At 37.6% G+C, this 27,829-nt stretch overlaps 6 non-coding genes and 1 pseudogene across 6 annotated transcripts; all 7 read left to right on the top strand.

Moving 5' to 3' along the window:
- Positions 1-340: 340 nt before the first annotated feature.
- LOC117185540 (large subunit ribosomal RNA) lies at positions 341-4,303 on the top strand. The gene has a single exon (XR_004471055.1). It is a non-coding gene; the product is annotated as a large subunit ribosomal RNA (ribosomal RNA).
- Positions 4,304-7,313: 3,010 nt separating this feature from the next.
- LOC117185529 (small subunit ribosomal RNA) lies at positions 7,314-9,308 on the top strand. The gene has a single exon (XR_004471044.1). It is a non-coding gene; the product is annotated as a small subunit ribosomal RNA (ribosomal RNA).
- Positions 9,309-9,908: 600 nt separating this feature from the next.
- LOC117185547 (5.8S ribosomal RNA) lies at positions 9,909-10,087 on the top strand. Its single transcript, XR_004471061.1, has one exon. It is a non-coding gene; the product is annotated as a 5.8S ribosomal RNA (ribosomal RNA).
- A 415-nt stretch (positions 10,088-10,502) lies between these two features.
- Positions 10,503-14,465, top strand: LOC117185539 (large subunit ribosomal RNA). Its single transcript, XR_004471054.1, has one exon. It is a non-coding gene; the product is annotated as a large subunit ribosomal RNA (ribosomal RNA).
- A 3,011-nt stretch (positions 14,466-17,476) lies between these two features.
- Positions 17,477-19,471, top strand: LOC117185528 (small subunit ribosomal RNA). The gene has a single exon (XR_004471043.1). It is a non-coding gene; the product is annotated as a small subunit ribosomal RNA (ribosomal RNA).
- Positions 19,472-20,071: 600 nt separating this feature from the next.
- Positions 20,072-20,250, top strand: LOC117185536 (5.8S ribosomal RNA). Its single transcript, XR_004471051.1, has one exon. It is a non-coding gene; the product is annotated as a 5.8S ribosomal RNA (ribosomal RNA).
- Positions 20,251-20,667: 417 nt separating this feature from the next.
- Positions 20,668-23,464, top strand: LOC117185548 (uncharacterized; annotated as a pseudogene).
- Positions 23,465-27,829: the final 4,365 nt, after the last annotated feature.

Here is a 27,829-nt window from a genome sequence, read left to right as displayed (position 1 = left end):
TATATATATTCATAATATTGATATTAAATGGAAACGCATTATCTCTCATTGTTGTATATATTTGTGTGAGAAGAACGAAGAAAAATATATATTTTTTTGTCCTTTTTGAATCAAATAATACTGAGGAATGTCTAGCATAAAAAAATAATTAAAGTTTTTTCATCTAGAATTGCCTCTTATTAATGTTTCGAAAGGAAATTTTGTTGTAAATATAAATATTTAATATTCTTCGTGATATTCGTTATAAAATACGAATATTATAATGATTTCATTATGAGAACGCTCTATATATATAATAATATAGTGTAATTATCATTATAAATTTTAATATACGTATATACAACCTCAACTCATATGGGACTACCCCCTGAATTTAAGCATATTAATTAGGGGAGGAAAAGAAACTAACCAGGATTTTCTTAGTAGCGGCGAGCGAAAAGAAATCAGTTCAGCACTAAGTCACTTTGTCTATATGGCAAACGTGAGATGCAGTGTATGGAGCGTCAATATTCTAGTATGAGAAATTAACGATTTAAGTCCTTCTTAAATGAGGCCATTTACCCATAGAGGGTGCCAGGCCCGTATAACGTTAATGATTACTAGATGATGTTTCCAAAGAGTCGTGTTGCTTGATAGTGCAGCACTAAGTGGGTGGTAAACTCCATCTAAAACTAAATATAACCATGAGACCGATAGTAAACAAGTACCGTGAGGGAAAGTTGAAAAGAACTCTGAATAGAGAGTTAAACAGTACGTGAAACTGCTTAGAGGTTAAGCCCGATGAACCTGAATATCCGTTATGGAAAATTCATCATTAAAGTTGTAATATTTTAACAATATTATAATAATAGTGTGCATTTTTTCCATATAAGGACATTGTAATCTATTAGCATATAACAAATTTATCATAAAATATGACTTATAGTTTATTCAAATTATTATGCTTGCATTTTAACATAGAATAAATGTCATTAATTTGATAAAGTGTTGATAAATTAAAATTAATACAGTGCGTTAATTTTTCGAAATTATATAATGGCATAATTATCATTGATTTTTGTGTTTATTATATGCATTTGTATGATTAACAATGCGAAAGATTCAGGATACCTTCGGGACCCGTCTTGAAACACGGACCAAGGAGTCTAACATATGTGCAAGTTATTGGGAGATAAACCTAATAGCGTAATTAACTTGACTAATAATGGGATTAGTTTTTTAACTATTTATAGATAATTAACACAATCCCGGGGCGTTCTATATAGTTATGTATGATAATATTTATATTATTTATGCCTCTAACTGGAACGTACCTTGAGCATATATGCTGTGACCCGAAAGATGGTGAACTATACTTGATCAGGTTGAAGTCAGGGGAAACCCTGATGGAAGACCGAAACAGTTCTGACGTGCAAATCGATTGTCAGAATTGAGTATAGGGGCGAAAGACCAATCGAACCATCTAGTAGCTGGTTCCTTCCGAAGTTTCCCTCAGGATAGCTGGTGCATTTTAATGTTATATAAAATAATCTTATCTGGTAAAGCGAATGATTAGAGGCCTTAGGGTCGAAACGATCTTAACCTATTCTCAAACTTTAAATGGGTAAGAACCTTAACTTTCTTGATATGAAGTTTAAGGTTATGATATAATGTGCCCAGTGGGCCACTTTTGGTAAGCAGAACTGGCGCTGTGGGATGAACCAAACGTAATGTTACGGTGCCCAAATTAACAACTCATGCAGAAACCATGAAAGGCGTTGGTTGCTTAAAACAGCAGGACGGTGATCATGGAAGTCGAAATCCGCTAAGGAGTGTGTAACAACTCACCTGCCGAAGCAACTAGCCCTTAAAATGGATGGCGCTTAAGTTGTATACCTATACATTACCGCTAAAGTAGATGATTTATATTACTTGTGATATAAATTTTGAAACTTTAGTGAGTAGGAAGGTACAATGGTATGCGTAGAAGTGTTTGGCGTAAGCCTTCATGGAGCTGCCATTGGCACAGATCTTGGTGGTAGTAGCAAATAATCGAATGAGACCTTGGAGGACTGAAGTGGAGAAGGGTTTCGTGTGAACAGTGGTTGATCACGAGTTAGTCGGTCCTAAGTTCAAGGCGAAAGCCGAAAATTTTCAAGTAAAAAATCAGTGAGTAATATTGTCAAATCTTTTATGATTTTTAAATACTTGAATAATTTTGAACGAAAGGGAATACGGTTCCAATTCCGTAACCTGTTGAGTATCCGTTTGTTATTAAATATGGGCCTCGTGCTCATCCTGGCAACAGGAACGACCATAAAGAAGCCGTCGAGAGATATCGGAAGAGTTTTCTTTTCTGTTTTATAGCCGTACTACCATGGAAGTCTTTCGCAGAGAGATATGGTAGATGGGCTAGAAGAGCATGACATATACTGTTGTGTCGATATTTTCTCCTCGGACCTTGAAAATTTATGGTGGGGACACGCAAACTTCTCAACAGGCCGTACCAATATCCGCAGCTGGTCTCCAAGGTGAAGAGTCTCTAGTCGATAGAATAATGTAGGTAAGGGAAGTCGGCAAATTAGATCCGTAACTTCGGGATAAGGATTGGCTCTGAAGATTGAGATAGTCGGGCTTGATTGGGAAACAATAACATGGTTTATGTGCTCGTTCTGGGTAAATAGAGTTTCTATCATTTATGGTAGTTACTTGTTCCCCGGATAGTTTAGTTACGTAGCCAATTGTGGAACTTTCTTGCTAAAATTTTTAAGAATACTAATTGGGTTAAACCAGTTAGTTCTTATTAATTATAACGATTATCAATTAACAATCAATTCAGAACTGGCACGGACTTGGGGAATCCGACTGTCTAATTAAAACAAAGCATTGTGATGGCCCTAGCGGGTGTTGACACAATGTGATTTCTGCCCAGTGCTCTGAATGTCAAAGTGAAGAAATTCAAGTAAGCGCGGGTCAACGGCGGGAGTAACTATGACTCTCTTAAGGTAGCCAAATGCCTCGTCATCTAATTAGTGACGCGCATGAATGGATTAACGAGATTCCTACTGTCCCTATCTACTATCTAGCGAAACCACAGCCAAGGGAACGGGCTTGGAATAATTAGCGGGGAAAGAAGACCCTTTTGAGCTTGACTCTAATCTGGCAGTGTAAGGAGACATAAGAGGTGTAGCATAAGTGGGAGATATTAGATTTCGGTTTGGTATCGACAATGAAATACCACTACTCTTATTGTTTCCTTACTTACTTGATTAAATGGAACGTGTATCATTTCCTAGCCATTATACGGATATATTTATTATATCTTATGGTATTGGGTTTTGATGCAAGCTTCTTGATCAAAGTATCACGAGTTTGTTATATAATCGCAAACAAATTCTTTAATGAGAAAATGCATTTATGTATTTTCAATTTGAAAATTTGGTATAACTCCAATTACTCAGGTATGATCCAATTCAAGGACATTGCCAGGTAGGGAGTTTGACTGGGGCGGTACATCTCTCAAATAATAACGGAGGTGTCCCAAGGCCAGCTCAGTGCGGACAGAAACCACACATAGAGCAAAAGGGCAAATGCTGACTTGATCTCGGTGTTCAGTACACACAGGGACAGCAAAAGCTCGGCCTATCGATCCTTTTGGTTTAAAGAGTTTTTAACAAGAGGTGTCAGAAAAGTTACCATAGGGATAACTGGCTTGTGGCGGCCAAGCGTTCATAGCGACGTCGCTTTTTGATCCTTCGATGTCGGCTCTTCCTATCATTGTGAAGCAAAATTCACCAAGCGTTGGATTGTTCACCCATGCAAGGGAACGTGAGCTGGGTTTAGACCGTCGTGAGACAGGTTAGTTTTACCCTACTAATGACAAAACGTTGTTGCGACAGCATTCCTGCGTAGTACGAGAGGAACCGCAGGTACGGACCAATGGCACAATACTTGTTCGAGCGAACAGTGGTATGACGCTACGTCCGTTGGATTATGCCTGAACGCCTCTAAGGTCGTATCCGTGCTGGACTGCAATGATAAATAAGGGGCAATTTGCATTGTATGGCTTCTAAACCATTAAAAGTTTATAATTTATTTTATAAACGACAATGGATGTGATGCCAATGTAATTTGTAACATAGTAAATTGGGAGGATCATCGATCACCTGATGCCGCGCTAGTTGCATATAAAAACATTATTTAATACAATGACAAAGCCTAGAATCAATTGTAAACGACTTTTGTAACAGGCAAGGTGTTGTAAGTGGTTGAGCAGCTGCCATACTGCGATCCACTGAAGCTTATCCTTTGCTTGATGATTCGATATATATAAATTTATTCTTTATATATGAAAATTATTTTTATATATTTATATGAATATATACCTATAAATGGTAATATATATTTATATATAGATATATATTAAAAAGAATATATTTTATATAAATATGGATAAATTATTTATCCTATATAAATTACGTTGGCTTGAATATGAATATAATGTTATATTATAAGTTTGTTATACTTAATTACATATGAAATGATACTTATAAAAATTTTATTATGTGAACACACGAAACATAGTGTATATGCATATGTGCAAATGTGAATGTATATATGAAATAATATGAATGCAAAAAGCATGGAGTGATCGTATATGGAACTTGGAAGTATTTCTAATATTGGAATTTAATGATATGTGATATGAATGCAAGAATTAAATAGTTTGGTATATAAAATGTGATAATATTATTGGGTATGTGAAATGTTTCCCATATCCTAAAAATTATAACATGAGCATGATTTGATTATGAATACAGAAAATATAAAGATATATTTTATATACATATGTACAAATATATGTATATTTGGAGTGGTCGTTTGTGGAACTTGGAAGTATTTCTAATATTGGAATTTAATGATATGTGATATGAATGCAAGAATTAAATAGTTTGGTATATAAAATGTGATAATATTATTGGGTATGTGAAATGTTTCCCATATCCTAAAAATTATAACATGAGCATGATTTGATTATGAATACAGAAAATATAAAGATATATTTTATATACATATGTACAAATATATGTATATTTGGAGTGGTCGTTTGTGGAACTTGGCAGTATTTCTAATATTGGAATTCAATGATATGTGATATAAATGCAAGAATTAAATAGTTTTGTATATAAAATGACAATATTATGGATATGGGGAAACATTCACCATATCCTTAAAATTATAACATGAGCATGATTTGATTTTGAATAGAGAAAATATAATGATATATTTTATATACATATTTACAAAAATATATGTATATTTTTGACATTGTGTTATAATGAATAAAAATAACAAATAACGCCGAGGTGTGCTATAAAATATCAATATTAGGTTTTATATGGATATGGATATGGATATGGATATGGATATGGGAATGTTTCTCATATATAATATAACATTATAACATAATCATAATGCGATTATAAATATAGAAAATATAAAAATGTATTTAATATAAATAGATATATTACGTGTATATGTGAAATTAAAGCAAAGATACCAGCTGATATGATATTTTTCATGTAAATGAATGATGAATGTAATAAAAATAATTAATTTAATTTCATATGATATGGGGAACATACTAAGTCGGCAATGTCTGTTTATTTTATATGCGTATATATATTTTTCTTAATATATATGAATAATTTTGAAGTGATAGTATAGTATTTTGTATTAAAATACGAAAAGAAACTATTTTTAAAAGGTACTCTCAAGTAAAAATACCCGATTTGCGGAAAGCGTGGCAGAAAACCTATATAGGGAGTGGTAGTCTCGTGCATGGTATATTTCATATGAAAATTTTATAATGAAAAATTATTAATTTATTTCATATGATATGGGGAATATACTTAGCCGGCAATGTCTGTGTATTTTATATGAATATATATATATTTCTTAATATATATGAATAATTTTGAAGTGATAGTATTGTATTTTTTATTAAAATACGAAAAGAAACTATTGTTAAGAGGCACTCTCAAGTAAAAATACCCGATTTGCGGAAAGCGTGGCAGAAAACCTATATAGGGAGTGGTAGTCTCGTGCATGGTATATTTCATATGAAAATTTTATAATGAAAAATTATTAATTTATTTCATATGATATGGGGAATATACTTAGCCGGCAATGTCTGTGTATTTTATATGAATATATATATTTCTTAATATATATGAATAATTTTGAAGTGATAGTATTGTATTTTTTATTAAAATACGAAAAGAAACTATTGTTAAGAGGCACTCTCAAGTAAAAATACCCGATTTGCGGAAAGCGTGGCAGAAAACCTATATAGGGAGTGGTAGTCTCGTGCATGGTATATTTCATATGAAAATTTTATAATGAAAAATTATTAATTTATTTCATATGATATGGGGAATATACTTAGCCGACAATGTCTGTGTATTTTATATGAATATATATATATTTCTTAATATATATGAATAATTTTGAAGTGATAGTATTGTATTTTTTATTAAAATACGAAAAGAAACTATTGTTAAGAGGCACTCTAAAGCAAAAATACCCGATTTGCGGAAAGCGTGGCAGAAAACCTATACATGATGGACAGTTGATGTCCATCGGTATTGTATACAATATTTGGTACAGTATTGTATATAATATTATTATATGTTGTCATTATACTCAAAGTAGTGTTTAATAGGAGATATTTGTTTTCAAATTGATCTTAATAAAGATAATATAGTGAAACTAACCAAGATATATACTATTTAGTATATATCATTTCTGTTTCGAATTATTATCGTGAATTTTTGGAAATGGTCTTATATGATTAAATATTGTATGAGTGCCATTTCAACAATGTACCAGCATATAATCAAAGCGATTTATATGCAAATTCAAATATTGCCAAAATATATAAATTCCATTCCACATGAACTCATGTGTTTGGTTTTATTTAATGTATATCACAAAAAACGCATACGAAATTGGATAAATTTTAAATTTGTTGTCAAAATACATAGTTTAAACACAATTAATATTGGTTTAAGCCTATATACGTGTGATAATATATTAAGTGCAAATAAAAAGATATTTTTGAACGAAAAAAAAATGTATATAATAAAATATATATATTTATATAGAGAAAAATGGCGAATGTGAATGCTATATAAAAATGGCCACAATCGTTTAACAAATTCTCATAAACTGTTGATAAAAAATATTTATTTATTTTTTTTTTTTATTCAAAAGTATTATTGAGTTGTCAAATATTTACATATGTGAGCGTATGCGCACGAAACGAAAACATTATTCTGGTTGATCCTGCCAGTAGTTATATGCTTGTCTCAAAGATTAAGCCATGCATGTCTAAGTACACACGAATTAAAAGTGAAACCGCAAAAGGCTCATTATATCAGTTATGGTTCCTTAGATCGTTAACAGTTACTTGGATAACTGTGGTAATTCTAGAGCTAATACATGCAATTAAAACACGGACCTTATGGGACGTGTGCTTTTATTAGGCTAAAACCAAGCGATCGCAAGATCGTTACATTGGTTGAACTCTAGATAACATGCAGATCGTATGGTCTTGTACCGACGACAGATCTTTCAAATGTCTGCCCTATCAACTTTTGATGGTAGTATCTAGGACTACCATGGTTGCAACGGGTAACGGGGAATCAGGGTTCGATTCCGGAGAGGGAGCCTGAGAAACGGCTACCACATCTAAGGAAGGCAGCAGGCGCGTAAATTACCCACTCCCAGCTCGGGGAGGTAGTGACGAAAAATAACAATACAGGACTCATATCCGAGGCCCTGTAATTGGAATGAGTACACTTTAAATCCTTTAACAAGGACCAATTGGAGGGCAAGTCTGGTGCCAGCAGCCGCGGTAATTCCAGCTCCAATAGCGTATATTAAAGTTGTTGCGGTTAAAACGTTCGTAGTTGAACTTGTGCTTCATACGGGTAGTACAACTTACAATTGTGGTTAGTACTATACCTTTATGTATGTAAGCGTATTACCGGTGGAGTTCTTATATATAATTAAGTACTTGTATTTTTTTATATATTCCTCCTATTTAAAAACCTGCATTAGTGCTCTTCATCGAGTGTTATTGTGGGCCGGTACAATTACTTTGAACAAATTAGAGTGCTTAAAGCAGGCTTCAAATGCCTGAATATTCTGTGCATGGGATAATGAAATAAGACCTCTGTTCTGCTTTCATTGGTTTTCAGATCAAGAGGTAATGATTAATAGAAGCAGTTTGGGGGCATTAGTATTACGACGCGAGAGGTGAAATTCTTGGACCGTCGTAAGACTAACTTAAGCGAAAGCATTTGCCAAAGATGTTTTCATTAATCAAGAACGAAAGTTAGAGGTTCGAAGGCGATCAGATACCGCCCTAGTTCTAACCATAAACGATGCCAGCTAGCAATTGGGTGTAGCTACTTTTATGGCTCTCTCAGTCGCTTCCCGGGAAACCAAAGCTTTTGGGCTCCGGGGGAAGTATGGTTGCAAAGCTGAAACTTAAAGGAATTGACGGAAGGGCACCACCAGGAGTGGAGCCTGCGGCTTAATTTGACTCAACACGGGAAAACTTACCAGGTCCGAACATAAGTGTGTAAGACAGATTGATAGCTCTTTCTCGAATCTATGGGTGGTGGTGCATGGCCGTTCTTAGTTCGTGGAGTGATTTGTCTGGTTAATTCCGATAACGAACGAGACTCAAATATATTAAATAGATATCTTCAGGATTATGGTGTTGAAGCTTATATAGCCTTCATTCATGGTGGCAGTAAAATGTTTATTGTGTTTGAATGTGTTTATATAAGTGGAGCCGTACCTGTTGGTTTGTCCCATTATAAGGACACTAGCTTCTTAAATGGACAAATTGCGTCTAGCAATAATGAGATTGAGCAATAACAGGTCTGTGATGCCCTTAGATGTCCTGGGCTGCACGCGCGCTACAATGAAAGTATCAACGTGTATTTCCTAGACCGAGAGGTCCGGGTAAACCGCTGAACCACTTTCATGCTTGGGATTGTGAACTGAAACTGTTCACATGAACTTGGAATTCCCAGTAAGTGTGAGTCATTAACTCGCATTGATTACGTCCCTGCCCTTTGTACACACCGCCCGTCGCTACTACCGATTGAATTATTTAGTGAGGTCTCCGGACGTGATCACTGTGACGCCTTGCGTGTTACGGTTGTTTCGCAAAAGTTGACCGAACTTGATTATTTAGAGGAAGTAAAAGTCGTAACAAGGTTTCCGTAGGTGAACCTGCGGAAGGATCATTATTGTATGTTTCTACCGTTAACAAAAATATATATATATTGCCAATTTACCAAACAAAATATGTTTTTATAAAATCATAATTGTAAAATAAAATATATTCAGTTGTATATATTATATGTTTATATTAATTAATTATATTGCCAATATACTCATTTAGTAGTAGCTATACATATAACATTGTGTTCTATGTGTGTAGCAATTAATATATAAATACATATTGATGATATTATTACAATAATATTGATTTATAAAATCTGTGTGCATATGTACCATAGTATGCACGCGTTGCGAATATGTATTGTCCATCATAGCTATGGGCATACATTGGTTAATGCAACAGCCTAAAAAGTACAATGTTGTACCTGATTTCAGGTTAATACTTTTATATAAATTGATAATTATCAAACAAGCCAAAATACATATTATATTATTTAACAATATGGTAATATATCGTTTATATAAAACTAAGACATTTCGCAACATTCTTTTAGGATAAAATTAAAATTTATTGAAGGAATTGATATATGCCAGTAAAATGGTGTATTTTTAATTTCTTTCAATAAAGACATATCTGACAAATAAATGAATAAACAAATTTTAATCACTCTAAGCGGTGGATCACTCGGCTCATGGGTCGATGAAGAACGCAGCAAACTGTGCGTCATCGTGTGAACTGCAGGACACATGAACATCGACATTTTGAACGCATATCGCAGTCCATGCTGTTTGGTACTTTAATTAATTTTATAGTGCTGCTTGGACTACATATGGTTGAGGGTTGTAAGACTATGCTAAATAAGTTGTTTAAAAATTTTACGAAATTTTTAAGCATATTGTATATTATTGGATATGTATATATATATATTCATAATATTGATATTAAATGGAAACGCATTATCTCTCATTGTTGTATATATTTGTGTGAGAAGAACGAAGAAAAATATATATTTTTTTGTCCTTTTTGAATCAAATAATACTGAGGAATGTCTAGCATAAAAAAATAATTAAAGTTTTTTCATCTAGAATTGCCTCTTATTAATGTTTCGAAAGGAAATTTTGTTGTAAATATAAATATTTAATATTCTTCGTGATATTCGTTATAAAATACGAATATTATAATGATTTCATTATGAGAACGCTCTATATATATAATAATATAGTGTAATTATCATTATAAATTTTAATATACGTATATACAACCTCAACTCATATGGGACTACCCCCTGAATTTAAGCATATTAATTAGGGGAGGAAAAGAAACTAACCAGGATTTTCTTAGTAGCGGCGAGCGAAAAGAAATCAGTTCAGCACTAAGTCACTTTGTCTATATGGCAAACGTGAGATGCAGTGTATGGAGCGTCAATATTCTAGTATGAGAAATTAACGATTTAAGTCCTTCTTAAATGAGGCCATTTACCCATAGAGGGTGCCAGGCCCGTATAACGTTAATGATTACTAGATGATGTTTCCAAAGAGTCGTGTTGCTTGATAGTGCAGCACTAAGTGGGTGGTAAACTCCATCTAAAACTAAATATAACCATGAGACCGATAGTAAACAAGTACCGTGAGGGAAAGTTGAAAAGAACTCTGAATAGAGAGTTAAACAGTACGTGAAACTGCTTAGAGGTTAAGCCCGATGAACCTGAATATCCGTTATGGAAAATTCATCATTAAAGTTGTAATATTTTAACAATATTATAATAATAGTGTGCATTTTTTCCATATAAGGACATTGTAATCTATTAGCATATAACAAATTTATCATAAAATATGACTTATAGTTTATTCAAATTATTATGCTTGCATTTTAACATAGAATAAATGTCATTAATTTGATAAAGTGTTGATAAATTAAAATTAATACAGTGCGTTAATTTTTCGAAATTATATAATGGCATAATTATCATTGATTTTTGTGTTTATTATATGCATTTGTATGATTAACAATGCGAAAGATTCAGGATACCTTCGGGACCCGTCTTGAAACACGGACCAAGGAGTCTAACATATGTGCAAGTTATTGGGAGATAAACCTAATAGCGTAATTAACTTGACTAATAATGGGATTAGTTTTTTAACTATTTATAGATAATTAACACAATCCCGGGGCGTTCTATATAGTTATGTATGATAATATTTATATTATTTATGCCTCTAACTGGAACGTACCTTGAGCATATATGCTGTGACCCGAAAGATGGTGAACTATACTTGATCAGGTTGAAGTCAGGGGAAACCCTGATGGAAGACCGAAACAGTTCTGACGTGCAAATCGATTGTCAGAATTGAGTATAGGGGCGAAAGACCAATCGAACCATCTAGTAGCTGGTTCCTTCCGAAGTTTCCCTCAGGATAGCTGGTGCATTTTAATGTTATATAAAATAATCTTATCTGGTAAAGCGAATGATTAGAGGCCTTAGGGTCGAAACGATCTTAACCTATTCTCAAACTTTAAATGGGTAAGAACCTTAACTTTCTTGATATGAAGTTTAAGGTTATGATATAATGTGCCCAGTGGGCCACTTTTGGTAAGCAGAACTGGCGCTGTGGGATGAACCAAACGTAATGTTACGGTGCCCAAATTAACAACTCATGCAGAAACCATGAAAGGCGTTGGTTGCTTAAAACAGCAGGACGGTGATCATGGAAGTCGAAATCCGCTAAGGAGTGTGTAACAACTCACCTGCCGAAGCAACTAGCCCTTAAAATGGATGGCGCTTAAGTTGTATACCTATACATTACCGCTAAAGTAGATGATTTATATTACTTGTGATATAAATTTTGAAACTTTAGTGAGTAGGAAGGTACAATGGTATGCGTAGAAGTGTTTGGCGTAAGCCTTCATGGAGCTGCCATTGGCACAGATCTTGGTGGTAGTAGCAAATAATCGAATGAGACCTTGGAGGACTGAAGTGGAGAAGGGTTTCGTGTGAACAGTGGTTGATCACGAGTTAGTCGGTCCTAAGTTCAAGGCGAAAGCCGAAAATTTTCAAGTAAAAAATCAGTGAGTAATATTGTCAAATCTTTTATGATTTTTAAATACTTGAATAATTTTGAACGAAAGGGAATACGGTTCCAATTCCGTAACCTGTTGAGTATCCGTTTGTTATTAAATATGGGCCTCGTGCTCATCCTGGCAACAGGAACGACCATAAAGAAGCCGTCGAGAGATATCGGAAGAGTTTTCTTTTCTGTTTTATAGCCGTACTACCATGGAAGTCTTTCGCAGAGAGATATGGTAGATGGGCTAGAAGAGCATGACATATACTGTTGTGTCGATATTTTCTCCTCGGACCTTGAAAATTTATGGTGGGGACACGCAAACTTCTCAACAGGCCGTACCAATATCCGCAGCTGGTCTCCAAGGTGAAGAGTCTCTAGTCGATAGAATAATGTAGGTAAGGGAAGTCGGCAAATTAGATCCGTAACTTCGGGATAAGGATTGGCTCTGAAGATTGAGATAGTCGGGCTTGATTGGGAAACAATAACATGGTTTATGTGCTCGTTCTGGGTAAATAGAGTTTCTATCATTTATGGTAGTTACTTGTTCCCCGGATAGTTTAGTTACGTAGCCAATTGTGGAACTTTCTTGCTAAAATTTTTAAGAATACTAATTGGGTTAAACCAGTTAGTTCTTATTAATTATAACGATTATCAATTAACAATCAATTCAGAACTGGCACGGACTTGGGGAATCCGACTGTCTAATTAAAACAAAGCATTGTGATGGCCCTAGCGGGTGTTGACACAATGTGATTTCTGCCCAGTGCTCTGAATGTCAAAGTGAAGAAATTCAAGTAAGCGCGGGTCAACGGCGGGAGTAACTATGACTCTCTTAAGGTAGCCAAATGCCTCGTCATCTAATTAGTGACGCGCATGAATGGATTAACGAGATTCCTACTGTCCCTATCTACTATCTAGCGAAACCACAGCCAAGGGAACGGGCTTGGAATAATTAGCGGGGAAAGAAGACCCTTTTGAGCTTGACTCTAATCTGGCAGTGTAAGGAGACATAAGAGGTGTAGCATAAGTGGGAGATATTAGATTTCGGTTTGGTATCGACAATGAAATACCACTACTCTTATTGTTTCCTTACTTACTTGATTAAATGGAACGTGTATCATTTCCTAGCCATTATACGGATATATTTATTATATCTTATGGTATTGGGTTTTGATGCAAGCTTCTTGATCAAAGTATCACGAGTTTGTTATATAATCGCAAACAAATTCTTTAATGAGAAAATGCATTTATGTATTTTCAATTTGAAAATTTGGTATAACTCCAATTACTCAGGTATGATCCAATTCAAGGACATTGCCAGGTAGGGAGTTTGACTGGGGCGGTACATCTCTCAAATAATAACGGAGGTGTCCCAAGGCCAGCTCAGTGCGGACAGAAACCACACATAGAGCAAAAGGGCAAATGCTGACTTGATCTCGGTGTTCAGTACACACAGGGACAGCAAAAGCTCGGCCTATCGATCCTTTTGGTTTAAAGAGTTTTTAACAAGAGGTGTCAGAAAAGTTACCATAGGGATAACTGGCTTGTGGCGGCCAAGCGTTCATAGCGACGTCGCTTTTTGATCCTTCGATGTCGGCTCTTCCTATCATTGTGAAGCAAAATTCACCAAGCGTTGGATTGTTCACCCATGCAAGGGAACGTGAGCTGGGTTTAGACCGTCGTGAGACAGGTTAGTTTTACCCTACTAATGACAAAACGTTGTTGCGACAGCATTCCTGCGTAGTACGAGAGGAACCGCAGGTACGGACCAATGGCACAATACTTGTTCGAGCGAACAGTGGTATGACGCTACGTCCGTTGGATTATGCCTGAACGCCTCTAAGGTCGTATCCGTGCTGGACTGCAATGATAAATAAGGGGCAATTTGCATTGTATGGCTTCTAAACCATTAAAAGTTTATAATTTATTTTATAAACGACAATGGATGTGATGCCAATGTAATTTGTAACATAGTAAATTGGGAGGATCATCGATCACCTGATGCCGCGCTAGTTGCATATAAAAACATTATTTAATACAATGACAAAGCCTAGAATCAATTGTAAACGACTTTTGTAACAGGCAAGGTGTTGTAAGTGGTTGAGCAGCTGCCATACTGCGATCCACTGAAGCTTATCCTTTGCTTGATGATTCGATATATATAAATTTATTCTTTATATATGAAAATTATTTTTATATATTTATATGAATATATACCTATAAATGGTAATATATATTTATATATAGATATATATTAAAAAGAATATATTTTATATAAATATGGATAAATTATTTATCCTATATAAATTACGTTGGCTTGAATATGAATATAATGTTATATTATAAGTTTGTTATACTTAATTACATATGAAATGATACTTATAAAAATTTTATTATGTGAACACACGAAACATAGTGTATATGCATATGTGCAAATGTGAATGTATATATGAAATAATATGAATGCAAAAAGCATGGAGTGATCGTATATGGAACTTGGAAGTATTTCTAATATTGGAATTTAATGATATGTGATATGAATGCAAGAATTAAATAGTTTGGTATATAAAATGTGATAATATTATTGGGTATGTGAAATGTTTCCCATATCCTAAAAATTATAACATGAGCATGATTTGATTATGAATACAGAAAATATAAAGATATATTTTATATACATATGTACAAATATATGTATATTTGGAGTGGTCGTTTGTGGAACTTGGAAGTATTTCTAATATTGGAATTTAATGATATGTGATATGAATGCAAGAATTAAATAGTTTGGTATATAAAATGTGATAATATTATTGGGTATGTGAAATGTTTCCCATATCCTAAAAATTATAACATGAGCATGATTTGATTATGAATACAGAAAATATAAAGATATATTTTATATACATATGTACAAATATATGTATATTTGGAGTGGTCGTTTGTGGAACTTGGCAGTATTTCTAATATTGGAATTCAATGATATGTGATATAAATGCAAGAATTAAATAGTTTTGTATATAAAATGACAATATTATGGATATGGGGAAACATTCACCATATCCTTAAAATTATAACATGAGCATGATTTGATTTTGAATAGAGAAAATATAATGATATATTTTATATACATATTTACAAAAATATATGTATATTTTTGACATTGTGTTATAATGAATAAAAATAACAAATAACGCCGAGGTGTGCTATAAAATATCAATATTAGGTTTTATATGGATATGGATATGGATATGGATATGGATATGGGAATGTTTCTCATATATAATATAACATTATAACATAATCATAATGCGATTATAAATATAGAAAATATAAAAATGTATTTAATATAAATAGATATATTACGTGTATATGTGAAATTAAAGCAAAGATACCAGCTGATATGATATTTTTCATGTAAATGAATGATGAATGTAATAAAAATAATTAATTTAATTTCATATGATATGGGGAACATACTAAGTCGGCAATGTCTGTTTATTTTATATGCGTATATATATTTTTCTTAATATATATGAATAATTTTGAAGTGATAGTATAGTATTTTGTATTAAAATACGAAAAGAAACTATTTTTAAAAGGTACTCTCAAGTAAAAATACCCGATTTGCGGAAAGCGTGGCAGAAAACCTATATAGGGAGTGGTAGTCTCGTGCATGGTATATTTCATATGAAAATTTTATAATGAAAAATTATTAATTTATTTCATATGATATGGGGAATATACTTAGCCGGCAATGTCTGTGTATTTTATATGAATATATATATATTTCTTAATATATATGAATAATTTTGAAGTGATAGTATTGTATTTTTTATTAAAATACGAAAAGAAACTATTGTTAAGAGGCACTCTCAAGTAAAAATACCCGATTTGCGGAAAGCGTGGCAGAAAACCTATATAGGGAGTGGTAGTCTCGTGCATGGTATATTTCATATGAAAATTTTATAATGAAAAATTATTAATTTATTTCATATGATATGGGGAATATACTTAGCCGGCAATGTCTGTGTATTTTATATGAATATATATATATTTCTTAATATATATGAATAATTTTGAAGTGATAGTATTGTATTTTTTATTAAAATACGAAAAGAAACTATTGTTAAGAGGCACTCTCAAGTAAAAATACCCGATTTGCGGAAAGCGTGGCAGAAAACCTATATAGGGAGTGGTAGTCTCGTGCATGGTATATTTCATATGAAAATTTTATAATGAAAAATTATTAATTTATTTCATATGATATGGGGAATATACTTAGCCGACAATGTCTGTGTATTTTATATGAATATATATATATTTCTTAATATATATGAATAATTTTGAAGTGATAGTATTGTATTTTTTATTAAAATACGAAAAGAAACTATTGTTAAGAGGCACTCTAAAGCAAAAATACCCGATTTGCGGAAAGCGTGGCAGAAAACCTATACATGATGGACAGTTGATGTCCATCGGTATTGTATACAATATTTGGTACAGTATTGTATATAATATTATTATATGTTGTCATTATACTCAAAGTAGTGTTTAATAGGAGATATTTGTTTTCAAATTGATCTTAATAAAGATAATATAGTGAAACTAACCAAGATATATACTATTTAGTATATATCATTTCTGTTTCGAATTATTATCGTGAATTTTTGGAAATGGTCTTATATGATTAAATATTGTATGAGTGCCATTTCAACAATGTACCAGCATATAATCAAAGCGATTTATATGCAAATTCAAATATTGCCAAAATATATAAATTCCATTCCACATGAACTCATGTGTTTGGTTTTATTTAATGTATATCACAAAAAACGCATACGAAATTGGATAAATTTTAAATTTGTTGTCAAAATACATAGTTTAAACACAATTAATATTGGTTTAAGCCTATATACGTGTGATAATATATTAAGTGCAAATAAAAAGATATTTTTGAACGAAAAAAAAATGTATATAATAAAATATATATATTTATATAGAGAAAAATGGCGAATGTGAATGCTATATAAAAATGGCCACAATCGTTTAACAAATTCTCATAAACTGTTGATAAAAAATATTTATTTATTTTTTTTTTTATTCAAAAGTATTATTGAGTTGTCAAATATTTACATATGTGAGCGTATGCGCACGAAACGAAAACATTATTCTGGTTGATCCTGCCAGTAGTTATATGCTTGTCTCAAAGATTAAGCCATGCATGTCTAAGTACACACGAATTAAAAGTGAAACCGCAAAAGGCTCATTATATCAGTTATGGTTCCTTAGATCGTTAACAGTTACTTGGATAACTGTGGTAATTCTAGAGCTAATACATGCAATTAAAACACGGACCTTATGGGACGTGTGCTTTTATTAGGCTAAAACCAAGCGATCGCAAGATCGTTACATTGGTTGAACTCTAGATAACATGCAGATCGTATGGTCTTGTACCGACGACAGATCTTTCAAATGTCTGCCCTATCAACTTTTGATGGTAGTATCTAGGACTACCATGGTTGCAACGGGTAACGGGGAATCAGGGTTCGATTCCGGAGAGGGAGCCTGAGAAACGGCTACCACATCTAAGGAAGGCAGCAGGCGCGTAAATTACCCACTCCCAGCTCGGGGAGGTAGTGACGAAAAATAACAATACAGGACTCATATCCGAGGCCCTGTAATTGGAATGAGTACACTTTAAATCCTTTAACAAGGACCAATTGGAGGGCAAGTCTGGTGCCAGCAGCCGCGGTAATTCCAGCTCCAATAGCGTATATTAAAGTTGTTGCGGTTAAAACGTTCGTAGTTGAACTTGTGCTTCATACGGGTAGTACAACTTACAATTGTGGTTAGTACTATACCTTTATGTATGTAAGCGTATTACCGGTGGAGTTCTTATATATAATTAAGTACTTGTATTTTTTTATATATTCCTCCTATTTAAAAACCTGCATTAGTGCTCTTCATCGAGTGTTATTGTGGGCCGGTACAATTACTTTGAACAAATTAGAGTGCTTAAAGCAGGCTTCAAATGCCTGAATATTCTGTGCATGGGATAATGAAATAAGACCTCTGTTCTGCTTTCATTGGTTTTCAGATCAAGAGGTAATGATTAATAGAAGCAGTTTGGGGGCATTAGTATTACGACGCGAGAGGTGAAATTCTTGGACCGTCGTAAGACTAACTTAAGCGAAAGCATTTGCCAAAGATGTTTTCATTAATCAAGAACGAAAGTTAGAGGTTCGAAGGCGATCAGATACCGCCCTAGTTCTAACCATAAACGATGCCAGCTAGCAATTGGGTGTAGCTACTTTTATGGCTCTCTCAGTCGCTTCCCGGGAAACCAAAGCTTTTGGGCTCCGGGGGAAGTATGGTTGCAAAGCTGAAACTTAAAGGAATTGACGGAAGGGCACCACCAGGAGTGGAGCCTGCGGCTTAATTTGACTCAACACGGGAAAACTTACCAGGTCCGAACATAAGTGTGTAAGACAGATTGATAGCTCTTTCTCGAATCTATGGGTGGTGGTGCATGGCCGTTCTTAGTTCGTGGAGTGATTTGTCTGGTTAATTCCGATAACGAACGAGACTCAAATATATTAAATAGATATCTTCAGGATTATGGTGTTGAAGCTTATATAGCCTTCATTCATGGTGGCAGTAAAATGTTTATTGTGTTTGAATGTGTTTATATAAGTGGAGCCGTACCTGTTGGTTTGTCCCATTATAAGGACACTAGCTTCTTAAATGGACAAATTGCGTCTAGCAATAATGAGATTGAGCAATAACAGGTCTGTGATGCCCTTAGATGTCCTGGGCTGCACGCGCGCTACAATGAAAGTATCAACGTGTATTTCCTAGACCGAGAGGTCCGGGTAAACCGCTGAACCACTTTCATGCTTGGGATTGTGAACTGAAACTGTTCACATGAACTTGGAATTCCCAGTAAGTGTGAGTCATTAACTCGCATTGATTACGTCCCTGCCCTTTGTACACACCGCCCGTCGCTACTACCGATTGAATTATTTAGTGAGGTCTCCGGACGTGATCACTGTGACGCCTTGCGTGTTACGGTTGTTTCGCAAAAGTTGACCGAACTTGATTATTTAGAGGAAGTAAAAGTCGTAACAAGGTTTCCGTAGGTGAACCTGCGGAAGGATCATTATTGTATGTTTCTACCGTTAACAAAAATATATATATATTGCCAATTTACCAAACAAAATATGTTTTTATAAAATCATAATTGTAAAATAAAATATATTCAGTTGTATATATTATATGTTTATATTAATTAATTATATTGCCAATATACTCATTTAGTAGTAGCTATACATATAACATTGTGTTCTATGTGTGTAGCAATTAATATATAAATACATATTGATGATATTATTACAATAATATTGATTTATAAAATCTGTGTGCATATGTACCATAGTATGCACGCGTTGCGAATATGTATTGTCCATCATAGCTATGGGCATACATTGGTTAATGCAACAGCCTAAAAAGTACAATGTTGTACCTGATTTCAGGTTAATACTTTTATATAAATTGATAATTATCAAACAAGCCAAAATACATATTATATTATTTAACAATATGGTAATATATCGTTTATATAAAACTAAGACATTTCGCAACATTCTTTTAGGATAAAATTAAAATTTATTGAAGGAATTGATATATGCCAGTAAAATGGTGTATTTTTAATTTCTTTCAATAAAGACATATCTGACAAATAAATGAATAAACAAATTTTAATCACTCTAAGCGGTGGATCACTCGGCTCATGGGTCGATGAAGAACGCAGCAAACTGTGCGTCATCGTGTGAACTGCAGGACACATGAACATCGACATTTTGAACGCATATCGCAGTCCATGCTGTTTGGTACTTTAATTAATTTTATAGTGCTGCTTGGACTACATATGGTTGAGGGTTGTAAGACTATGCTAAATAAGTTGTTTAAAAATTTTACGAAATTTTTAAGCATATTGTATATTATTGGATATGTATATATATATATATTCATAATATTGATATTAAATGGAAACGCATTATCTCTCATTGTTGTATATATTTGTGTGAGAAGAACGAAGAAAAATATATATTTTTTTGTCCTTTTTGAATCAAATAATACTGAGGAATGTCTAGCATAAAAAAATAATTAAAGTTTTTTCATCTAGAATTGCCTCTTATTAATGTTTCGAAAGGAAATTTTGTTGTAAATATAAATATTTAATATTCTTCGTGATATTCGTTATAAAATACGAATATTATAATGATTTCATTATGAGAACGCTCTATATATATAATAATATAGTGTAATTATCATTATAAATTTTAATATACGTATATACAACCTCAACTCATATGGGACTACCCCCTGAATTTAAGCATATTAATTAGGGGAGGAAAAGAAACTAACCAGGATTTTCTTAGTAGCGGCGAGCGAAAAGAAATCAGTTCAGCACTAAGTCACTTTGTCTATATGGCAAACGTGAGATGCAGTGTATGGAGCGTCAATATTCTAGTATGAGAAATTAACGATTTAAGTCCTTCTTAAATGAGGCCATTTACCCATAGAGGGTGCCAGGCCCGTATAACGTTAATGATTACTAGATGATGTTTCCAAAGAGTCGTGTTGCTTGATAGTGCAGCACTAAGTGGGTGGTAAACTCCATCTAAAACTAAATATAACCATGAGACCGATAGTAAACAAGTACCGTGAGGGAAAGTTGAAAAGAACTCTGAATAGAGAGTTAAACAGTACGTGAAACTGCTTAGAGGTTAAGCCCGATGAACCTGAATATCCGTTATGGAAAATTCATCATTAAAGTTGTAATATTTTAACAATATTATAATAATAGTGTGCATTTTTTCCATATAAGGACATTGTAATCTATTAGCATATAACAAATTTATCATAAAATATGACTTATAGTTTATTCAAATTATTATGCTTGCATTTTAACATAGAATAAATGTCATTAATTTGATAAAGTGTTGATAAATTAAAATTAATACAGTGCGTTAATTTTTCGAAATTATATAATGGCATAATTATCATTGATTTTTGTGTTTATTATATGCATTTGTATGATTAACAATGCGAAAGATTCAGGATACCTTCGGGACCCGTCTTGAAACACGGACCAAGGAGTCTAACATATGTGCAAGTTATTGGGAGATAAACCTAATAGCGTAATTAACTTGACTAATAATGGGATTAGTTTTTTAACTATTTATAGATAATTAACACAATCCCGGGGCGTTCTATATAGTTATGTATGATAATATTTATATTATTTATGCCTCTAACTGGAACGTACCTTGAGCATATATGCTGTGACCCGAAAGATGGTGAACTATACTTGATCAGGTTGAAGTCAGGGGAAACCCTGATGGAAGACCGAAACAGTTCTGACGTGCAAATCGATTGTCAGAATTGAGTATAGGGGCGAAAGACCAATCGAACCATCTAGTAGCTGGTTCCTTCCGAAGTTTCCCTCAGGATAGCTGGTGCATTTTAATGTTATATAAAATAATCTTATCTGGTAAAGCGAATGATTAGAGGCCTTAGGGTCGAAACGATCTTAACCTATTCTCAAACTTTAAATGGGTAAGAACCTTAACTTTCTTGATATGAAGTTTAAGGTTATGATATAATGTGCCCAGTGGGCCACTTTTGGTAAGCAGAACTGGCGCTGTGGGATGAACCAAACGTAATGTTACGGTGCCCAAATTAACAACTCATGCAGAAACCATGAAAGGCGTTGGTTGCTTAAAACAGCAGGACGGTGATCATGGAAGTCGAAATCCGCTAAGGAGTGTGTAACAACTCACCTGCCGAAGCAACTAGCCCTTAAAATGGATGGCGCTTAAGTTGTATACCTATACATTACCGCTAAAGTAGATGATTTATATTACTTGTGATATAAATTTTGAAACTTTAGTGAGTAGGAAGGTACAATGGTATGCGTAGAAGTGTTTGGCGTAAGCCTTCATGGAGCTGCCATTGGCACAGATCTTGGTGGTAGTAGCAAATAATCGAATGAGACCTTGGAGGACTGAAGTGGAGAAGGGTTTCGTGTGAACAGTGGTTGATCACGAGTTAGTCGGTCCTAAGTTCAAGGCGAAAGCCGAAAATTTTCAAGTAAAAAATCAGTGAGTAATATTGTCAAATCTTTTATGATTTTTAAATACTTGAATAATTTTGAACGAAAGGGAATACGGTTCCAATTCCGTAACCTGTTGAGTATCCGTTTGTTATTAAATATGGGCCTCGTGCTCATCCTGGCAACAGGAACGACCATAAAGAAGCCGTCGAGAGATATCGGAAGAGTTTTCTTTTCTGTTTTATAGCCGTACTACCATGGAAGTCTTTCGCAGAGAGATATGGTAGATGGGCTAGAAGAGCATGACATATACTGTTGTGTCGATATTTTCTCCTCGGACCTTGAAAATTTATGGTGGGGACACGCAAACTTCTCAACAGGCCGTACCAATATCCGCAGCTGGTCTCCAAGGTGAAGAGTCTCTAGTCGATAGAATAATGTAGGTAAGGGAAGTCGGCAAATTAGATCCGTAACTTCGGGATAAGGATTGGCTCTGAAGATTGAGATAGTCGGGCTTGATTGGGAAACAATAACATGGTTTATGTGCTCGTTCTGGGTAAATAGAGTTTCTATCATTTATGGTAGTTACTTGTTCCCCGGATAGTTTAGTTACGTAGCCAATTGTGGAACTTTCTTGCTAAAATTTTTAAGAATACTAATTGGGTTAAACCAGTTAGTTCTTATTAATTATAACGATTATCAATTAACAATCAATTCAGAACTGGCACGGACTTGGGGAATCCGACTGTCTAATTAAAACAAAGCATTGTGATGGCCCTAGCGGGTGTTGACACAATGTGATTTCTGCCCAGTGCTCTGAATGTCAAAGTGAAGAAATTCAAGTAAGCGCGGGTCAACGGCGGGAGTAACTATGACTCTCTTAAGGTAGCCAAATGCCTCGTCATCTAATTAGTGACGCGCATGAATGGATTAACGAGATTCCTACTGTCCCTATCTACCTACTACCTATCTACTGAGTTGCTTTTTGACTGCCATTCGAAGCAGACGTGTTTTTCAAGCGGTCCGCTATACCGTCGTTCGAAGAAAGTAAAAAGTGATTTTTCCAAGTGGAAAATACATCAAAATTGCTGCGAGATCACGCGCTGTTCGTGAGTGAAATCGGGAGTTAATTTGGTGAAAGAACAAGGCAGATATTTGCAAATTAATATTTGCAAAATAAACGCTAAAAACAGCCACGTGCGGAACCTTAGTTCGACAACAGGTTCGAATAGTTCGACAACAAGTCGGAATAGTTCGACAGCACGTTCGAGTTCGAAGCTTTGGTTGGAAGCTTTGGCTCGAGTTCGGAGCGTTCGGTTCGTGTCTCTGCTGAGACTTTGGTTCGAGTCTCCACTAAGTGCCGATTAGTGTTGAGTCACGCCAATAGAGGGAGCCACAACTCGCCGGGCTATGGAAATAGAGACGGAGGCCGACGCCAGCGACACTAGCGTGGCTAGTGTAGGGGCGAGCTCGTCGTCGAGCGTTCCCGCCCGCAGGCGGGGTCGGCCGAAGTCCTCAGCCGTCAAACAGGGAGCCAAAAAGATCGGGCTTGGGATTGGGCTAGCTGGAGAGCGGCCGATCCCAGCCGAGAGATCGCCGCCAACGTCGCTCCCCTTTGAGCAGGCTCCATCCACCTCTGCCGCTGCCGCTGCCGCTGCCACCACCGCTGCCAGTACTTCTGCCGCCGCTGCCACCACCGCTGCCGCCACCGCTGCCGCCACCGCTGCCACCACCGCTGCCACCACCGCTGCCACATGCCCGGCAACTGCCATTGTCGCGGCAGGTTACTCGGCCATCATCGCAGAAATGTCTGCAATAAGGATGGCGGTGAGCGAGGCTGTCCTGAAGGGGCTGATGCCGCCCGAGGCCTCAATGGAAATCCTCGTCGCGACCAACCGGTACGACGAGTTGGTCATGGCCCTGGCTGGGGAAAAGGTGCGCCTGGAGGAGAGGGCAAGGATGCCGCCTCCACCGAGACCCGCTGCTGCTGCCCACACGGGCACCAATGCCGTCACAGCCGCTGCGTATGCGACAGCCTTCCCAGGCCTGCCCGCACCGAGCGCCGTCGCTGCACCGATCCCAAAGCCTAGGGATACCTGGTCTGCTCTAATAAAGAGCAAAAACCCGGAGGAGACCAGCAAGGAGCTAGTGGAGCGTGTCAAGAAGACCGTGGTGCCGACTCTTGGAGTCCGCGTCCACGAGGTTCGCGAGCTGAAGAGCGGAGGAGCGATTATTCGCACCCCTTCAGTGAGCGAACTGAGGAAGGTAGTGGCCAGCAGCAAATTCACCGAAGCAGGATTGGAGGTGAAGAAGAGGCCGGAGACCAAGCCTCAGGTCGTGGTGTATGACGTGGACACGTCCATAACACCGGAAGAGTTCATGGAGGAGCTCTTCACAAAGAACCTGGAGGAGACCATGACAGCCGCGGAGTTCAAAAAGTCGGTTCACCTGGGCAGTAAACCCTGGTCGGTCACCGATGGCGCCACGATCAACGTGACGCTAGAGGTCGACGCAAAGGCACAGGAGGCGTTGCGCGAATGCGTATACATTAAGTGGTTTAGATGCCGCTGCCGCTCCTTGGTCAGAACATACGCCTGCCACAGATGTGCAGGCTTCGACCACAAGGTGTCGCAATGTCGCCTAAAGGAGAACGTGTGCCACCGGTGTGGACAGAACGGCCACAACGTTGCACGGTGTCCCAACCCCGTGGACTGCCGCAACTGCCGCTTCAAGGGGTACCCTGCAGCACATTCCATGCTGTCAGCGGCGTGCCCGATCTACGGAGCGGTACTGGCGAGGGTGCAAGCTAGACATTAATGTTTAGCTTCATCCAAGCTAATTGTGGCCGTGGCCGAGCGGCTGTGATGGAACTCGGAGCCATCATGCGCAGCTCTGGCCGTCAGTTCGCACTGGTCCAGGAGCCGTACGTCGATGGAGCAGGGCGGATTACCGGCCTTCCTTCTGGAATGCGAGTTTTCCAGGACCGCCGAGGAAAAGCTGCTATCATCGTCGACGAACCGGACGCCATCTGCATGCCAATGGAGACCCTTACCACGGATTTTGGAGTATGCGTCAGAGTTACGGGAAGATTCGGCTCAATCTTCCTATGCTCCGTGTACTGCCAATTCGACACCGACTTGGCGCCGTACCTCAGGTACTTAGATGCGGTGCTGCTGCTGGGCAGCCGCACTCCTGTCATCTTTGGGCTCGACGCGAACGCAGTATCCCCAGCGTGGTTTAGCAAGCTCTCCGGACACAATCGGGGGCAAGCTAACTATGCACGGGGTGAGCTGCTGTCTGAGTGGATAACCGAGATGAGAGCCGGCGTGCTCAATGAAGCCAGTCGGGTGTTTACATTCGATAACCGTAGAGGCCAAAGCGATATCGATGTGACAATCGTCAACCAAGCTGCGACTATGTGGGCCACATACGATTGGGAAGTGAAGGAATGGGACACCAGCGATCACAACATGATCCATGTTGTGGTGACGACTGACCCGAACGACACAGTTGAGCCCATTGCTCCTGTGCCGTCATGGAAGCTTTCCAATGCGCGCTGGCGATTGTTCGAGGAGGAAGTGGTAAGGGAGATTGCCGAATTACCGGAAGACATCGCCGAATCGCCGTTGGACAACCAAGTGTCTGCACTGCGCTCTGTAGTGCACAGTGTGTGCGACAGAGTGCTGCGACGCAGCACACCGAGAGCCGCGAGAAAAGTAGTTTGGTGGACTGCCGAACTACACTCCAAACGCCGAGAGGTCAGGAGACTGAGGCGAAGGCTCCAGGACGCTCGTCGGCATGAGACCGACGCAGCAGAGGAACTTGTGCTCGCGTTGAGGATCTCCTCAGCGCAGTACAAGAAGCTCATCCTGAGATCGAAGGAAGACAACTGGCGACGCTTCGTGGGAGAGAACAGAGATGATCCATGGGGGCACGTCTACAGGATTTGCCGAGGCCGCAAAAAGAGCACGGAGATTGGATGCCTTCGAACGGATGGTAGGCTGGTCGCAACATGGCGCGACTGTGCGGGTGTGCTCCTTCGCAACTTCTTTCCTGTTGCGGAGACGAATGCACACATTGCCATCCCGATCGAGGCTCCACCGGCCCTCGAAGCTTTCGAGGTTGATGCATGCGTCGCCAGGTTGAAGAGCAGACGCTCTCCTGGCATGGACGGCATCACAGGTGCCATTTGCAAGGCATTGTGGCGTGCCATCCCTCAGCACATGACAGCGATGTATTCCCGCTGCCTGGAGACAGGGTATTTCCCAACGGAATGGAAGCATCCCAGGGTGGTTCCACTCCTGAAGGGACCCGATAAGGACCGGACCGATCCTACCTCATATCGGGGTATCTGTCTGTTGCCAGTGCTGGGCAAAGTGCTTGAGGGCATCATGGTGAATCGTCTGAAGGACACCATTCCGGATGGCTGCAGATGGCAATTTGGCTTTCGCCAAGGACGTTGTGTGGAGGATGCTTGGAAACACGTCGTGAGTACTGTTTCGGCCAGCCGGTCGAAATACGTGCTCGGAGTCTTCGTGGATTTCAAGGGAGCCTTCGACAACGTTGAGTGGAATGCTGCACTACGCCGCCTCCTTGAGCTGGGATGCCGAGAAGCAAGCTTGTGGCGAAGTTTCTTCTCCGGCCGGAGTGCGAGCATCGTCAGTAGGCATGGAGTAGCCACTGTTCCGGTGACAAGAGGTTGCCCGCAGGGGTCCATAAGTGGTCCGTTTATATGGAACATCTTAATGGACGTGTTGCTCCAGCGCTTAGAGCCCCTTGGTGCGCTCAGCGCGTATGCTGACGACTTGCTCCTCCTCATCGAAGGGAATGCCCGATCAGAGCTCGAACAAAAAGGAGGTGAGTTAATGTCCATCGTAGGCGCTTGGGGAGTTGAAGTCGGCGTTGCCGTTTCAACTAGCAAGACGGCGATCATGCTGCTCAAAGGCATACTTAGACGGCCGCCAGTGGTACGGTTTGCTGGAGCAAGCCTGCCATATAAGCGCAAGTATCGGTACCTAGGCATCACGGTCGGCGAGCGGTTGAGTTTTCTCCCGCACATCACGGGCTTGCGTGATAAGCTGACCGGAGTCGTAGGGGCATTGTCGCGCGTACTGCGGGTCGACTGGGGACTCAGTCCCCGCGCAAAGCGGACAATATATGCCGGACTCATGGTGCCCTGTGCACTATTTGGTGCCTCGGTTTGGTCTGTCGTGACGACGACGCAAGTGGTTGCCAGGAGGCATCTGCTTGCGTGCCAAAGGATCGTCCTGATTGGATGCCTACCGGTATGCCGAACAGTGTCCACCATGGCACTGCAAGTACTAGCTGGAGCCCCCCCGTTTGATCTGGCTGCCAGACGCCTGGCAATCAGCTTCAAGCTAAAGCGTGACTACCCGCTGGAGG

Source organism: Drosophila pseudoobscura, unplaced genomic scaffold, assembly GCF_009870125.1.
Source record: "Drosophila pseudoobscura strain MV-25-SWS-2005 unplaced genomic scaffold, UCI_Dpse_MV25 Unplacedtig00000848, whole genome shotgun sequence".
NCBI classification, from domain to species: Eukaryota; Metazoa; Arthropoda; class Insecta; order Diptera; family Drosophilidae; genus Drosophila; species Drosophila pseudoobscura.
Note: the sequence above shows the minus strand (reverse complement) of the source record. Positions and strands in the feature narration are given on the sequence as shown.